Source organism: Narcine bancroftii, chromosome 7, assembly GCF_036971445.1.
Source record: "Narcine bancroftii isolate sNarBan1 chromosome 7, sNarBan1.hap1, whole genome shotgun sequence".
In the NCBI taxonomy this organism is placed as follows: Eukaryota; Metazoa; Chordata; class Chondrichthyes; order Torpediniformes; family Narcinidae; genus Narcine; species Narcine bancroftii.
The window spans coordinates 201,022,012-201,038,338 of NC_091475.1; the positions used below are offsets into that span (position 1 = coordinate 201,022,012).

At 45.2% G+C, this 16,327-nt stretch overlaps 1 long non-coding RNA gene across 1 annotated transcript in view; it reads left to right on the forward strand.

The window, feature by feature from the left end:
* LOC138739610 (uncharacterized) overlaps nt 1-16,327 on the forward strand; it is a 132,068-nt gene that overhangs the window by 5,899 nt on the left and 109,842 nt on the right. Inside the window, exon 2 of the long non-coding RNA XR_011342339.1 lies at nt 6,976-7,091. This is a non-coding gene — a long non-coding RNA (uncharacterized lncRNA). The remainder of the gene's footprint in view (nt 1-6,975; nt 7,092-16,327) is intronic.

Consider the following 16,327-nt stretch of genomic DNA (forward strand, 5'->3'; position numbering starts at 1 on the left):
CTGATTTCCTTGCTTGCTGTCAACGGTTTGAGCGAGTGATATCCAGACAGGTGTCTCTGGAGAACAGGACCTAGGGAAGCTCCAGTAGAGGGGGTGGAACAGAAGAAGGGACTCTGGTAGGAAGAGAAGTTCGGTTGGGGCAACTCTCGTGCATGAGACCCGGGTAAGAAAAATTGACTATTAAATACTACTCAGACGACCGGGATTCTGTCAGGAGTGAGTGATCTGACAGGGATATGGTTAATAAGAGTACCCGAAAGAAGAAAGGACTCCAGAGTGGGGGTCCCGGGATTGACATTCCACCCGATAGACCATTGGGGCGGATGTTAGGAAACTGGGGTCAGGGAAGGACCCAGGGAAAGACTAAGGAAACTATGATAAAGTTTTGTTATTACAAATGGCCTCGGACTCCTATTCTGGGGTCTTCGGTTTGGTGGCCCTGACTGGGGTCAGATGAAGATTGGATATGTCAGAAATTAAATATATTCGTAAATGAAAGAAGTTCTCCAGACCTTGAGGAGTCAGATAATGCAGCATGTTGGATCCGAGTGACCAAATTGTTTAAGTTTGCTGTAAAAAAAATGAGGAGGAAGATGTACCTCCCTGGGATCCTTTTAAGCACCTGCCCCCACCGTATGACAGTCAGAGGGGAGGGGAGAATCAGCAAGATGCTGGTGATATCCCTCCTGAGGAACACCAACAGGTGAGAGAGTCCGATGGAGGGGTAGAGGCCTATGCCTCAGAGCTGGAGGAGACAGGACAGGCAGGAAAAACATGAGAAAAAGAGAAGGGGCAGATGTTAGGAAACAGGCCTGTAAAAGGGTCGGGTCGGAGACCAAGAAACATCTCTGGGGAGATTTCAGGGAATTCGGCGGTCCAGGACCGTGGTTGAATAAGGGCTCAGGGAGCTCAGTTAAGAGTTCAGGGAACTAGTTTGGTCAGGGACCGTTAGTGTGTTTGTGTGTATGTGTGTGCTCGGGGAGCTCAGGTTTTGGGAACCTGAGATACAATCGGGAATTGTGTAGATACAACTATCTGGAGGTTAAAAATATAATTCGAAAAGTTTCTGAGACATTAAATAAAAGACTAAGGAGAGAAGGCTGGCTGTTGGGGGGTACTTGGGATGATGAATTCATTAAAGAGTTCATTGGAAAGTGGTGCCTGTTAGCACAAGAAAGAAAAGAGATAGGCTTGCAGGTTGCCAAACTAATGCTGTAAAACTGGCAGAGTTGGGGGGGACAGTAAACCTATGGATGTCCTCCAGGAAGAATGTGCACATAGAAAGGAAAAATCAGGAAAGGAAAAAAGCAAAGGGTAGGCAGGAGGATAAACAAAGACTACGTAGTCAAATGGAAGCCCTAAGGCTGATGGAGGAGGGAGAGGCGCGTGACCCCGAGTACTCCTCGGGACCCCCTAAGGACCACCACTAGCACATCATCTGCCTGTATCTAGACCCCTAGCCAGCAGTACCCAAAGTATTTTCAGATACTATTAGTACTCGAACCCAGAGCCATGATATATCATCCGGCCACTGTAACAAAGAAGTTAAGATTTAAAGTCTGTGGAAAATTCTAGAAGCTTTTGTTAAAACACATTTGTCTGTATTTTCACAGTTTAAGAATTAAGCTGTTCTCAGTGAGGACAGAGAGAACTCAGCATAAAAACATAAGATATCGCTCTACCAGCCAGGGAAATTGGCAGGAAGCCCAGAAGAAGAGATAATGCAGCCAGTTTGTGCAGAATACTACAGAGAAGAGAACGAAGACAGCCAAGAATTCACTTAAAGGGGCCACACAAGCTACCAATTTGTTTGCAATTTAAAGTTGAGCACATACCCATGATAAAGATGTGATTCCTTAACTTAATGAGGCAGCAGATAAAGTATCTAAAGGGTTATCAAGATTGGGACCCCAAAGGTTTAGTTCAACATGAGTCCTCCTCAACGAACCTTATACCTTCTATCCAGGAGATTAGACTCCACCAGAGGGACGCCTCTGATAGAGAAATTGAGTGATGGAAATGTTCCGGTTGTTATGTTGATGTACTTGAGTTTTGGGTAACCCCAGCAGGCAGGGGGTTACTATTGTGGGAAAGTGGGACATTTCAAACAGGAATGTCTCGAATTAAAGAGGGAAATGGATGACATCCCTCTGATGACTTTTGGGGAGGATTAAAGGTATCAGGGGTTTCTTCCAGGTGGGACCCAACAAAGGGGATGCCGTTTTCCTGGTGGACACAGAGGCCACTAGATCATCATTAAATGTTATACCAGAGGGAGTTAGATTTACTAGTCCACAATTAAAGGTATCGGGAGTAGGGGGGAGAGTCATGAAGACCCCTCTGATCAAGGGGGTCTGTGTGAAGTATCAAGACAGGGAGGCAATTGAAAACCTGATTCTGGTTCCTCAAGCTGGGGTGAATCTGATGGGACGAGATCTGCAAATTAGACTAGGAGTCGGTACCGCTCCAATGGAAGGACGTATAATGGTGAAATTGTACCCGTTGAGGGAAGAGGATATCCAAGACATTGGGGACTGTATCTGGGCCAGAGAGGGAAAAAGGGGAGGACTGCAAATAACTCCACTCAAAATAACCCTAAAGGAGGGGGTTCCAGCCAGTACGGGTGAAACAGTATCCCATTTCGGTAAAAGGATGAAGAGGCCTTCAGCTGGTTATTGAAAATTTGCTGCAAGATGAATGCTAGAAAGTTGCATGTCCCCTTATAATACCCCTGTCCTCCCTGTATTGAAAACGGATGGAACTTTCTGCTTGGTCCAGGATCTACGAGAATTAAATAAGATTGTTCAGATACAACATCCAGTAGTCCCAAACCCCTATAACATATTGAATCGAATTCCCCCGGAACACGAGTGGTTTAGTGTTGTAGATTTGAAAGATGCTTTTTGGAGTTGCCCCTTGGATGAGAATAGTCAGGACTTGTTTGCATTCGAGTGGGAGGACCCTCACTCGGGAAGAAAACAGCAGTATTGATGGACAGTCCTCCCCCAAGTGCTTACAGAGTCTCCCAATCTATTTGGACAAGTATTAGAAGAACACCCAAGCACTACAGGAACACAGTTAATACAGTATTTAGATGACCTGTTGATTTCAGGAACAAAGGAAAATGAAATTTGTGAATCCACTATTGAGTTGCTAAACTTCTTGGGAGAGAAAGGGTTAAGAGTTTCTAAGAACAAACTGCAATTCGTGGAACAGGAAGTAAGGTATTTGGGACACTTGATTAGTCAAGGGAAAAGAGAATTGGACCTGAACGAATTGCTGGTATCACCGGTCTGCCTATACCTAAAAATCAGAAGGAGATAAGGAAGTTCCTTGAATTAATCGGGTATTGCTGACTGTGGATAAATAGATACGCACAGAAAGTCCGATTCTTAGATGAAAAACTGGGAAGTGAAAAAGAAAATGTGGAGTGGAACTTAGAGGAATAGCAGGAATTGAATTGCTTGAAGAAAGACTTGATTAATGCTCCGGTCCTGGCTTTGCCTGATATTAATCAGCCTTTCCATTTGTTTGTAAATATGGAAAAAGGGATAGCTTTGGGAGTGATAGCTCAGAAAAGAGGATGCAAAAGGCAACCTGTGGCATTCCTCTCAAAAATGTTGGACCCAGTATCACGAGAGTGGCCGGAATGTATTCAGGCAGTAGCAGCCATGGCAGTGTTAGTGGAAGAAAGCCAAAAATTTATCTTTGGAGGGAGTCTGTCAGAACCATTTTCCCTCAGAAGTCTCACAGATGGTTGACAGACTCGAGAATTTTAAAGTATGAGGCAATCTTAATGGAAAAATCTTAATTATTTGTATGGCTAAAAGTCTTAACCCTTCACAGTTCCTGTACTCGTCAGGTGAAGATAAAGGACCAGAGGACTCAGTGCATGACTGTAGCAAGGTGGTCGAGCTGCAAACGAAAAGTCGAGATGATTTAGAAGAGGAGCCCCTCTCAGAAGGACAACGGTGGTTCATAGATTGATCGTCGAGCTGTATAGATGGAAAGAGATACAGCGGATATGCTATCGTTGATGGAGTTACCGGAACCGAAGTGGAAATTGGGCATCTGCCCGGCAGCTGTTCCGCTCAGTCCTGTGAGTTGTATGCCCTAATGAGAGCCCTGGACCTGTTGGAAGGGCAGGAAGTTACCATATATACAGATTCAAAATATGCGTTTGGAGTGGTACACACATTTGGGAAAATTTGGAAAGAACGGGGGATGATAACAGCACGAGGAAAAGAACTAGCTCATGAGCAACTAATTGAAAAAACTTTGGAAGCATTAATCAAACCAGAAAGAACTGCCATAGTACATGTACCAGGACATCAGAAGGGGAACTCATCAGAAGCGTGAGGAAATCAGATGGCGGATGAACTGGCCCAACAAGCGGCACGATCAGGAACAGTGCAGGCACACGATGACTCTGATACCTCTCAGAGAAAGGCTGAAGAAGGTCCTATCTTTTCCCTCCCTGAAGAAGAACAATGGAAAAGATGGGAGCAAAGAAGACGGAAGATGGTAAATGGTGGCTCCCCGATGGAAGACAATTGTTAAATTAAGAAATCACTCAGCAGATACTAGGGGAACTGCACTCACGCTCCCACTGGGGAGTGCAAGCTGAACCTGTTCTCCAAGACTTCGTCTCCAGAGTAGTGATTGTGAACACTTTATATTTTACAGTTGGATTCATGCCTCCACAAGTCAGCTTGTGACCCATGAATACCATCTCGGATACACCCAGCAAACATTTGTCTGCATTCACTGTCAATCCAGAATCTCTCAACTGGGCTAATGTCTGTCTAAGTCTTTCATCATGTTCCTCATTTGTGGCATTATGAACAATGTCATCATGTGAGATGTTAGCTGTGCCTGGAACTCCTTGGATCACTTTGTGGATTTTGTGTTGATAGATCTCTGGAGCAGCATTTACACCAAAGAGTAGCCTCTTGTATTTAAACAATCCACAATGTGTGATGAATGTAGTGATTTTTCTGGACTCTGGCTCTAGTTCTCACTGGTGGAAACCCCATTTCAAATCCAGCTTCGAGAAGACTTTGCTTGTCGATAGTTCCTGTAGGACTTCATCCACTGTAGGAATGGGATGCCTTTCCCTCACTACTGCTTTGTTTGCTCTCCTCATAGCAATACATAGTCTGATCTCTCCATTGGGTTTCAGGACTATAACGACTGGGCTGACCCAAGGTGTTGGTTCCACCAGTGGTCCAATTATGTCTTGTTGGATAAGTTCATGTATTTTTCCTTCTACTTCCTCCCTCAGGCCAAACGGTGTCCTTTTCAAGGGTTGTGCTACTGGCCTGACGTCTGGACCTATTTTCAGTTTGAGCTGCCTGCTCCTTAGTTTTCCAAATCCTTCAAAAACTGACTGGCATTCCTCCTTCTGATCAATATAGGATTGAACTGAGTTCACATCCAGGCCTATACGTAATATTCCCATTGCCTGCACCATCTCCCTACTCAGTAGAGGTTCCCTTCGTTCCTCTATGACAACAAACTCTGCCATCGTGGTAGGTGGTGTAAGATTACTCTGGACATCCACCTGCTTCTCTGCTGTAAAGCATCGAATTGATGAAAGCGGCTTCGATGAGGTGTATGGAAACAACTTTTTCGCACATCTGCTGGTTGCACATTTTATCTTTTTATTTTCCGTTCCTCCCACAATTCTCTGTCTATGATGTTGGTGTCAGTCCCACTGTCCACCGTGATGTCAACCTTTGCACCTTCACTCACTACTGGCACCTTTGCATTTACATATTTATTGTTAATGGCAAAAGCATATCTTATCTTGGTTTGTTTTTCCGAACATCATCACGTATATATTCACATTCACGTGAGCCCTTTTCAACATGAATTACATTTTGTTCACCCATCGGCCTATGTCCGTCTCTCATCCCCCTTCTTCCTCTACATTTATTGGTATGTCCAGGTTCAACTCTTTTCTGGGGTGGGGCTCTGCATATCTTGGCAAAATTACCCTTTCTACCAGAGCTTCTGCACACTTGATCCCTGGCCGGGCAGCACAAATCCTTGCCAAAATGTCCGATATTGCCACATCGGTAACATTCACGATCACATTCTAAATAACTGGTGTGCTTACCATGTTCCTGTCCTTTGCTTGTGGCAGTAAATATCTTATGAACTTGACCAGAAACTGCGTCATCACGTTCAGCTGGGGGACTGTCCAATTTCTTAGTCTCAAACTGAGTTTCCATTGTCAATGTTTTTGCCAGTGTGAGAGTTGCATCTTTCTCCAACAATTTGTGTCTCAAGTGAATTGATGTACAACTTTCTACCATCTGATCTGCTCCATAATTGCAACCTTTGGCCACCTTCCTGAGTCATGTGACCAATTGAGCAATGCTTTCCATGTCCCTCTGTTTGATCTGTTAAAAGACATGGTGTTGGAATGTGGCAATCTTAGATTCCAAGACAAAATGCTTTTTCAAGGCATCAACAGCCCTGTTATAATCAGCTTTGTTCACCATGTTGGCCAGCGTCTTGAATAATCTCCCCCACTGTAACCCCAGCAGTATACAAGAGTAGAGACCTCCTCCATGTGGGTTCCGCTGGCATTGCCCCATCGACAAACAGTCCCAAACTGTCGCCATATTAATCGAAATCTTGGTACCAAGCCACCCAGCAAGCACTAACTATGCTTCCTTCTCCAGTCGAGTTGAATGGAGACAAACCTTTAATTCCTGTGGCTTCAATTCTAAATATCAAGAATCTCAGTTCATCCTCATCACCAATGTTGAATCTCAAGGTCAAATAAAGTCAACACTCTGAGGTGTTGTTCAAATATGCTCAGTTTTACTTCACCATTACCATTTTATTTTTAACTCCCTTATGGTCCTGTGCAACATTCCAGCCATTACAGTCAATAACCAATCTATATTATCTTGCAAGGCATTATAGTCGATAACTGAACTATATTGTTTATCGTGACGACAGGTGGAATTGATCCGTGTTAGGACGAACCAGATAGAACCGTCAACTGACCTCAAGTCTCACAAGTAGATTTTGACTGGATCAGTAAATGAACCATTGAACAACATCATCTTCAGAGGGTGAGAGGATGTCAATTTCAATATTTTTATTTAAGTTACAATAATGATAAACAAGTAAGCGCCATTAAACGGAGTAAGCTCGTAAAAAGGAAGATACAGGTGTAGTAATTCTAGGCAGAAAAAACCTAGTATATACAAAGTACTTTAACAGACAAAAAATTATATTACACATTTAAACAAATGTAAAATGGCTTATTGAAAAAGATAAAAAATAGATATTACTGTTCTACAAATATCTACCTCCTTCCCATCTGAAGTTGTTGGTCGCTGCACACAATTTACTATTATTACGAGCCCACAGGACCCCAAATCCCAGCAGCAATAGATATTCACCAAGACAAAGGGTTACTTAAACAAAAGTTGCTTTTAATTATCTTTAAACATTAAAACAGAATCAAACTTTATCACTAACGTACTTAACCTAACTCAACGCCTTTCTAATGTGTGTGTAAGTTCAGAAAAGTTATTTGGTTCACAGTCCAATCTCACTTCTCATTCCTCCAACTTTATTGGTTGCAGGCAATTCTTATTCTGTGCACAGAATTTAACATTTATAAAGTTCACCAGGCTTTGGTGCTTGAAAGGTAAATGGTTACTGTTCAGGAAGGTTCTGGTCGATTTTCAGAGAGAGATTTGTTGTTCCACGACATCCACAACTGAGGTACTTCCATCAGTCACCTCAGTGTCTTACTGATGAAACCTGCCCCTTCAGGCTTCTCCAGATGATAACCTCTTTCTTTCAGGTCACCACAGAGTTCCTTTTTGTTTCCCTTATTCCAAGTGAAACATTAGACAGCCAGTCCTCTCTGCTTGCATGAACCACAAGGGCTTTGACCAGGCTGTATTCCAAATGGGGCTTTCCACAAGCTTGCCAACTCTCCTGTTCCAGTCCCAGCTGCCTCTGCTGGCTGTAACACTGTGGAATTGATCTCTGTCTCTGTCTGTCTGTCTGTCTGTCTCTCTAGCAAACTTAACTGTTAATTTAACAAAAAGTCAATTTGCAAATGCCACGGTAACATACTTGGGTTAAGTTGCACCTATTCAAGCTAAGGTGAATGCAGTTTCTGAGTTTCCTACTCCCAATGGCAAGAAAGCAGTGAGAAGGTTTTTAGGAAAGGTAAGATATTATAGGAAATTTTCCAGAAGTTTTGCTGAGGTTGCTCTTCCTTTAAATAATCTTTTGAAGAAAGGGGAGAAATTTGTGTGGACTAAAGGTTGTCAGGCAGCTTTTGAAAATTTAAAGGAGATGCTATGCTATTGCTCTGTGATAAAATCTCCTGATTTTGACAGACCATTTTCTGTAGCAGTGGATGTTAGTGAGGGGGCAGCAGGCGCAGTTTTATTGCAAAAACATAATGAAATTGACCATCCAGTTGCCTACTTTTCAAAAAAATTCAGTTCATCAAAATAACTATTCCACTATTGAAAAAGAACTGTTGGCTATCATATTTGCTCTGCAGAATATCTTGGTACCTCTCATGAACCAATTGTTATATTCACTGACCACAATCCTCTGGTATTTTTGAATAAAATGAAGAATAAAAAACAGAAGATTGTTAAACTGGAGTTTAATATTACAAGAATATAATCTGTAAATTAACCATATCAGGGGTATAAATAATGTGATAATTGATTGTGTATAAAAATACTCTCAAAATTAAATTACTGCATTATAACATGTTATATATTGTGTATTGTTATCTCTTTAGTAATTTTTAAGACAGTTTAGCTATAACTGAATTTTAACTCAAGACTTAAAATTCCTTTAAAGGGGGAAGCTGTGACAGAGTACTTAGAAGTGGTTTGTGACAAATTGTTAGAGCAGGTAGCTCACAAGCATTTTAAAACAGAATTTTTGCAGGACTTTTGCAGAGTGCTATTTTGCAGAAAGCAACAAAGTAGCAACATCCAGCAGCGTGTCTGGGAGAGCATGTGATCTTTGCAGGGAGAGGAGAACAGTTTTTCTCTCAGAGAGGTAGGGAGCTGAGAGAGAAGGAGAGACACAGACTTTGGTTCCAGAGGGACAAGCTGGCAAACTTTGGAAGACTGCCTGGTCAAAGGAGAAGACTAGCTATCTGAAAGGTGACCTGAAAGAAAGAGGATCATCTGGAGAACCCTGAAGGGGGCAAGTTTCGTCGGCAAGACTGATCGGAAGGGAATCAGGTGCGGATGTCTTGGGAAAGGAATCTCTCTCTCTCAGAAAACCAGCAAGAACCCTCCTGAGTGGTAACCCTTTGCCTGTTAAGCACCAAAGCCTGGTGAACTTTATTAATGCTAACTTCTGTGCACAGTACAAGAATAGCCTGCAACCAGTGAGATTGGACTGTGATCCAAATAACCTTTCTAAGCCTGTATGCACATTACACACACCTGCGCTTAGTATTAGAGGGGGAATTGTAGATTAAGTAGGTTAAGTAAAAGTTGATAGTAATAAATTAAAGTTTAATTCTGTTTTCTTGTTCAAATATAATTTAAAATTACTTTTGTTTAAGTATCCCTTTGTGTTGTGGTGCATATCTGTTGCTCGTGGTTTTTGGGGTCCTCTGGACTCTGTAACACTAAATAAAATAAAATCTTATTTCCATTATAAATCAAAGGTGATTGTCTTTCATTAGCTTGTTTCACTGCCAGCTCCAATATCTTCTCAAAGGAATATCAAAGGAATCTGACAAGTATTGGTCAGGACCATCTCCAAATCTCCTTGAAATTCAGCCTGACCCAAAGATTCCCCCATTGGGTATCCCCCCATTGCAAACATTTTTTTTTCAAATCTTCACCTTTAGTTCCTTCTTTAAGTTCAACAATCTTGATATTATTCCATCCACTAAAATTTTCTGAAATGTCTGTTTTTGGCATTAAATGATCATTCTTGGCAATGGCTTCGACTTGTGCTTTCTTCATCTGGTCTTTGATATTTTGAATCTCAAATTCATTTCCTTTAATTTTCCCATCCACTATTTCAAATCTTGTGTCAACCTGTTGCATTAACCTTTCCATCTTGTCACCATTCTTCCACACATCATCAGTTAAAACTTCTATAGATGGTCGAAGAGAATCTAAAAATTGCTTCATTTCACCAGAAGATGAAGAAACTTCTGCACCTTTTTCTGCTTTTTCTTTTGATGGCAGGTCATTCTTGTTCCTTCCTTTGCTTTTCCAGGTCCTCTTCTTGATCGCTGGAGCTGTGAGCATCTTGTATCCTTTTTAAAAATTTCCTCTATTTTATCATGTGCTCTGCACTCGCGCACCTCCTCACGCTTGCGCAGTCACTTATTCCCCCGATGTCGGCGGCCATTGTCGGAGGAGACCTTGTGCAACAATGTCCAAGGCTTCCTTGGCTTCTGGCTTCTCTCCTTTGGATACTGCTTTACGGACAACTCCAGGATCCTTTCTCAAGGTTGGCCTCTCTTCCTTACCTTGTTTCCTTTCTTGCTTGGATTCTAGTATTGCAGTAAAGCCTTTATCCTTCTTTGGTGGCATTGTTAACGTCTTCTAAACAGTCTTCCTTAATAGTTTCCGTAACTTTTATTGTCTTTTTTTATTGAGGAGAGCAGAGATTATCAGTCTAACCTTGTGTCATCACATGGCACAACCCCCAGTAAGATCCTGCTTTGAATGAAAAGGAGGCAAAGAAAAGCCAGGCATGACTCAATTCTGAGACCAGCAGCAGAGATAAAACACAGAATTGGAATTTTGGTAAGAATACCCAACTCCACATCCCAAAGAATATTTGATACCAATTAGTGAAAGAGTTAGAAGTATTCATGTCAACCAGATGTGAGCACTGCTCTGCGAAGCATTCACACTGTGCAACAGGCTGTAATCACCTTAAATTTGTACACACTCACACAAGATCTCTGTACCTTCCTGGCTCCACGTGCCTGACTGACTCCCAAAGAGGGGCAGCTCAAATCTTTATACAGGCTAGTGATTGACAGTGGGCAGGTGGGGCCAGCCTCCCAGGTTGCCTGCCTGGAGGTACAATGGTTGCCCCCTGCAGTAGGCCGGTAGGAGTGCGGCCAGTGTGGTGGTTGTATCACCACTCATAGATGATTGGCAGATACAATGATTGGTCAGATAGGCCAAAAGACCATTCTTTTGGAGCTGGAGAGAGAATGAGGGAAAAAGGGCCTCGTCTCTGCAAATTCTATGCAAGGGCACAATAACGCACCCTTGATTGATTTACTAAGGACAGAAAGTGCAGTACTTCAGTTGAAAACCACACTAAAATGTTATAAATAAATACATCCTTTCTGGACTTGATGTATGATGTGTGTCATGACTAACAAAGAAAAGTTTTCCTTATAAGTGGATGTATTTATCACATATGAAGGCTCGAGTGACACATCCTCAAAATATGTTAAATCCGTCGACCTAGAAAGGAATTCAGAATAGGATGAAGTTGGCAGTGGTTAAATCCATAACCTTGTGGCTCTTCTGATAACAATTTTTTTTTCAAGTGCCACTTCATGGAAACTGAAACCAACATTGACCCAATGTTTACTTTTAGTGAACCCTCAAGAATTTTGCTCATCTAAGGAGTGATAATGAGTGTGGGGTTCTCCATGGATTGTCACCATGTCATGGTGGAGAAGCGTGTGTACGGGGGGCGCTGAGGCTGCAGCAAAAAAGCACAAAACTCAAAAGACTCTACAATAGACTTTATTCCAGTAAAAGTCTGAACACCCGTTCAAGCCTTGGTGGCTCCCCGTGTGACTGGCTCAGGAGGGGTCAGCTCAGGTTTATATAATCAGGTCGGCTGATTGACAGCCAGCGAGGTGGAATCACCCCCTTAGGTGGGCTTCCTACAGGTACAGAGATCGCCCCCTGCAGTAGGCTGGTGATCGTATCACCACATTCACACCCTTCTTAAAATTGTCCGGGGTCAGTGGGGGCAGGGTGTGTAAAATTGTGTTGGGTGGTATTTACAGATTCAGGCAGTCCAGCGGCCGTCAGAGTCTCTGGGACAATCGCAGGGTTGGCTCCTGGTCAAAGGTCGACAATGGCGTGGTTGCCTGAGGGTTGGCTGGGTCCAGTGTCGCCGTTGCGGGTGTCAGTGTGGGCAGTGTGGTGTCTATCTGTACATCTGTCAGCAGGGGGGGTGTGGTCCACTAGAAGTGCCGCTTTCTGGAGCGGCAGTGGGAGGAGGTTGGCTCCCGAATCCTGGGTGGGCCAAAGGTACTCATGATGGGGAGGTTGGACCAGGTGGTCATGATGCTGGGGAGGTGGGGGTGGGGCCCCTGCTGGTGCCAGATCCCTGGTCGAGATGATGTCCTCACTGTCACTAGGGTACCTGACATAGGCTTAGTTCTGGTTGGCATGGAGAAGGAGCACCTGCTTGACCAGCAGATCAGACTTGTGGTCCTGTACGTGTTTGTGGAGGAGCACCAGTCCCAGAGATGAGATCCAAGCTGGGAATGAGTCTCTGATTTCCTGGGGAATGACAAAAAGCACTTGTGAGGGGTCTGATTAGTAGCCATTCACTGGAGTGACATAATGGCATAGAGTTCTTCAGGGAGGGCCTCTTGCCAGTAGTTAACGGACCAGCCTTTGGACCTCAGGGCCAGGAGGACTGCCTTCCAGATCACCCTGTTTTCACACTCCACCTTCCCATTGCCCCTAGTCATGTGACTAGCCACAATGCCTCGCTCTACCCAGTACTGAATGCTGGGCATCCAAACACAGTGAAGATCTGCATCAGTGCCCTGATAACGGTGGCTGCGAAGGTGTCAGGGCAAGGAATAGTGAAGGGAAAATGGGAATATTCATCTATGTCCATGAGAAAGTAAACGATCTTGTTCGGGAAAGGCAGGGGACCCTTGAAATAAGTGCTTAGCCATTTGAAGGAGCGAGAGGCCTTGACGAAGTGGGTCTGTGGAGAGCGGAAGAAGCGTGGTTTTCACTCCACACAGACCCTACTTGACTCAGTTATGGTTCAGACTTCTTGGACGGTGAAGGGAAGGTTCCGGAACTTGATGAAATGGTACAGGCGCGTGATGCCCGCATGACAAAAAATATTGTGCAGCACCTGTACTGCGGGGCAGGTCCGGGACAGGGCATCAAGGGAGTCGTTGACCTTCCCCAGTCTGTTCCGGATGTCATAGCAGAACATGGTCAGCTCCACTCTCCAGTGCAAGACCTTATCGTTCTTCGTCTTGCCTTTATGAGTGGTGCTGACATGAAAGCCATTTCATATTGGTCGATGAGGAGGGTGAACCTCCTGCCTGCCAAGTAGTGGCACCAGTGGTGGACTGCTTCCATGATCACCTTGGCGTCCATTTCAATGGCGAAGTGCCCAAGCTTGGAACCATGGAGGGTCCTGGAGAAGAAGGCCCCCTTAGTTGATAGTGGATGTGAGGGTAACATAAGAGGCATCGCACTCCATCTGGAATGGGGTGCCCTCATCCACGGCATCAGCAACGTCCTGCCTGATGTGAGCAAAAGCTTTGAGGGGGAAGGGAAAAATGGTGGCATGGGCCAGTGGGCAGACCTTGTCTGAAAAACGGGGGACCCACTGGGAGTAATAGGAGGAAAGCCCAAGGCACCTGAGGAGGACCTTGAGCATGTGGGGGAGGGCCAGTTCCATTAGTGGACGCATACATTCTCGGTCAGGCCCAATGACTCCATGTTCCTCAAAGACCATATATGGTTTATCCTAGGCATGGATAAGGAGCTGGTGGTAGGCCAACTTTAGGTCCATTGTCAGCTATTCAGGGTAGGGGGAAGGCATCCATTTGGGGATACCAGTTTATGGTCTGGCTATAATCGATGACCATTCTTGGTTTGTTACCCCCTTTTACCACTAGGACCTGGGCTCTCCAGGGACTGGTGCTGGGTTCTATAATACCTTCCGCCAGAAACCGCCTCACATCTGCCTTAATGAAGGCCCTGTCAGCTGTGCAATAGTGCCTGTTCTTGGCAGCTATGAGCTTGCAGTCCGATGTAAGGTGATTGAAGAGGGTGGGAGGGGTTACCTGTAGTGTGGAGAGGCTGCAGGTAGATTGGCGGTAGTCGCTGGGCTGTGTGTTGTGGAGTGTGAGCAGGGGGAGGGGATGCCAAAGGTGAAGGTGAGGCTTTGGAGGTGGCACTGGAAGTCCAGCCCTAACAGGACTGGGGCACAGAGCTGGGGCATGACCAGGAGCCTGAACCCTTGTTATGTCCCCCCACCTCCCAACTGCCAATTCCATTGAGCAGCATCTGAGGGCCATGATGGAGTGGTCCTGGACAGTAAAATCAATGGAAAAGTTTGTGGGATAGACTTTGAGCTTTAGAGTCCGAGCCACATTTGGTGCACAAACCTCTCAGTATTACCAGTATCGGACATGCATTTTGTTACCTTCCCATTGACTGTGAGGTTCATCATTGAACATCCAAAATCCATGGGGATGTCCCTTTTAAAGGTGGTGGACACTCGGACCATCTCAGAGTCAAAGTTGCTACTCCCTGATGGATGAGGCAAGTAGTGCCCAGTGGTTTCCTTCTGGGACTGCAACAGGTGGGCGATCGGGTATGCACCCATGTTGACCATGTCGTCCCATTGATATGGTGCGCATATTGTGGCAGTCGGGGCCCGGCTGGCCCAAGATGGTGGCACTTGGTGGATGCATGTGGCATTGGTGCGGTCGGGCGACTCGACTGGCAATGAAGCTGGAGGTGACATCATCCAAGCAAGCGGAATTGACATCTTCAATGTGGGCTGAAGTCATGCAGAGAAAGATGGCAGTGCCTGGGGTGAGCATACTGCTGTGGTGCTTGTCGGTGGCTGGGCCGGACATGACGTCGGAGGTGAGGGCAGAACTGGCAGGGTGAGTAATGGCGTCACTCGGTCCTCGCATGTGGTGGCATTCAGGAGGGCTCCCAGCTCATCACGGTGGGCCACAGCACTCCTGATGGGCCTGGAAAGGCACACCTTAGTGAAGTTGCCTTTCTTCCCGCATCAGGAGAAATGCGAGTTCCTCACTGGGCAGCCTTTGCGGGATCACCTGTTTGACCCACACTGGGACCCGCAGTACTTATAAGAGTGAGCTGTGCCAGTGGCTGCAATCGTCTCCTCCACATAGGGCCCTTCGGCGATGGCAGTTGTCTCCAACTGCCAGACCAGAGGTGGGGGAGTCTGACATTGAAGACCTCTGCATGAGGATCTGGAGTCTTCAGGGAGCAGACTTCCTCCATTGTCCTAGAAAGTGAGGCATATGTTTTCCTCCAGAAACTTCTGTCGGCGCTCCTCGAGTGCAGCCCTTGCACACAGGCATCCCGGATCAGTCGCTCCGCTTCCCCTTTAGTCACCCTGGTCTCAGCTAGGCACAGCCAGGCACAGGCAGGCTAGCTCACGCAGGGCCCCCAGATAGGACAGCTATTGCAGGTTCGTAGTCTGTGCAGTCCTTGATGGCCTGAAAATGTTGTGGTCCCAGCTTGGTGTGGAGTACCATGAGCCATTTCGGGTTGGTGTTGATCACCTCATCCCGTGTTAGGATGATCACCTCAACCACGTGTTTCCAGATCTCGAAGCATGCCTGGGCATCCAGGTGTTTGGGGGTGGGGGGGGTCAATCTCCAGGCTCCCACTCATCAGAAACTTCTCCATGGTATCTCTTTAAATTTTACTGGAATAAATTGTGGTGCGCTGAAGTTGCAGTAAGCAAGCACAAAACTCAAAAGACTGTACAACAGGCTTTATTGGAGTAAAGGTCTGAACACCAGTTCAAGCCTTGGTGGCTCCCCGTATGACTGGCTTAGGAGGGAGCGGCTCAGATTTCTATTCATGTCAGCTGATTGACAGCCAGCCAAGTGGAATCAGCCCCTCAGGTGGTCTCCCTGCAGGTACAGAGATTGCCCCCTGAAGTCAACTGGTGATTGTATCATCAAGACTGATACTTGTGATTTCCATGCCACTGGAATTAGTTGGTCGATTTGTGAAGTATCGTGTGCTTCTTGGAGTACAACATTAATACATATTAATCAAATACATGCACAGACCTCAAGGGAGAGCCATGACCAATGAGTGTGGGAAATAGAGAAGACAGTTGTTTGAGTGACCTTAACTGCCAAGATCAGTAACAAAAGCATGAGAGGGGAAATGAGATTTTGTGTTGTTTCTGCGACATGTGAGGTGGGAGTTGAACTCATCCATTGAAATTCGCTTCCAAAAGCACAACATGCTTTTTGGGATGAGTTACAACAGTGGCATCCAATGGACCCTTGATCCCAGGATCCACTGAACTCCATCACTGCACCCGA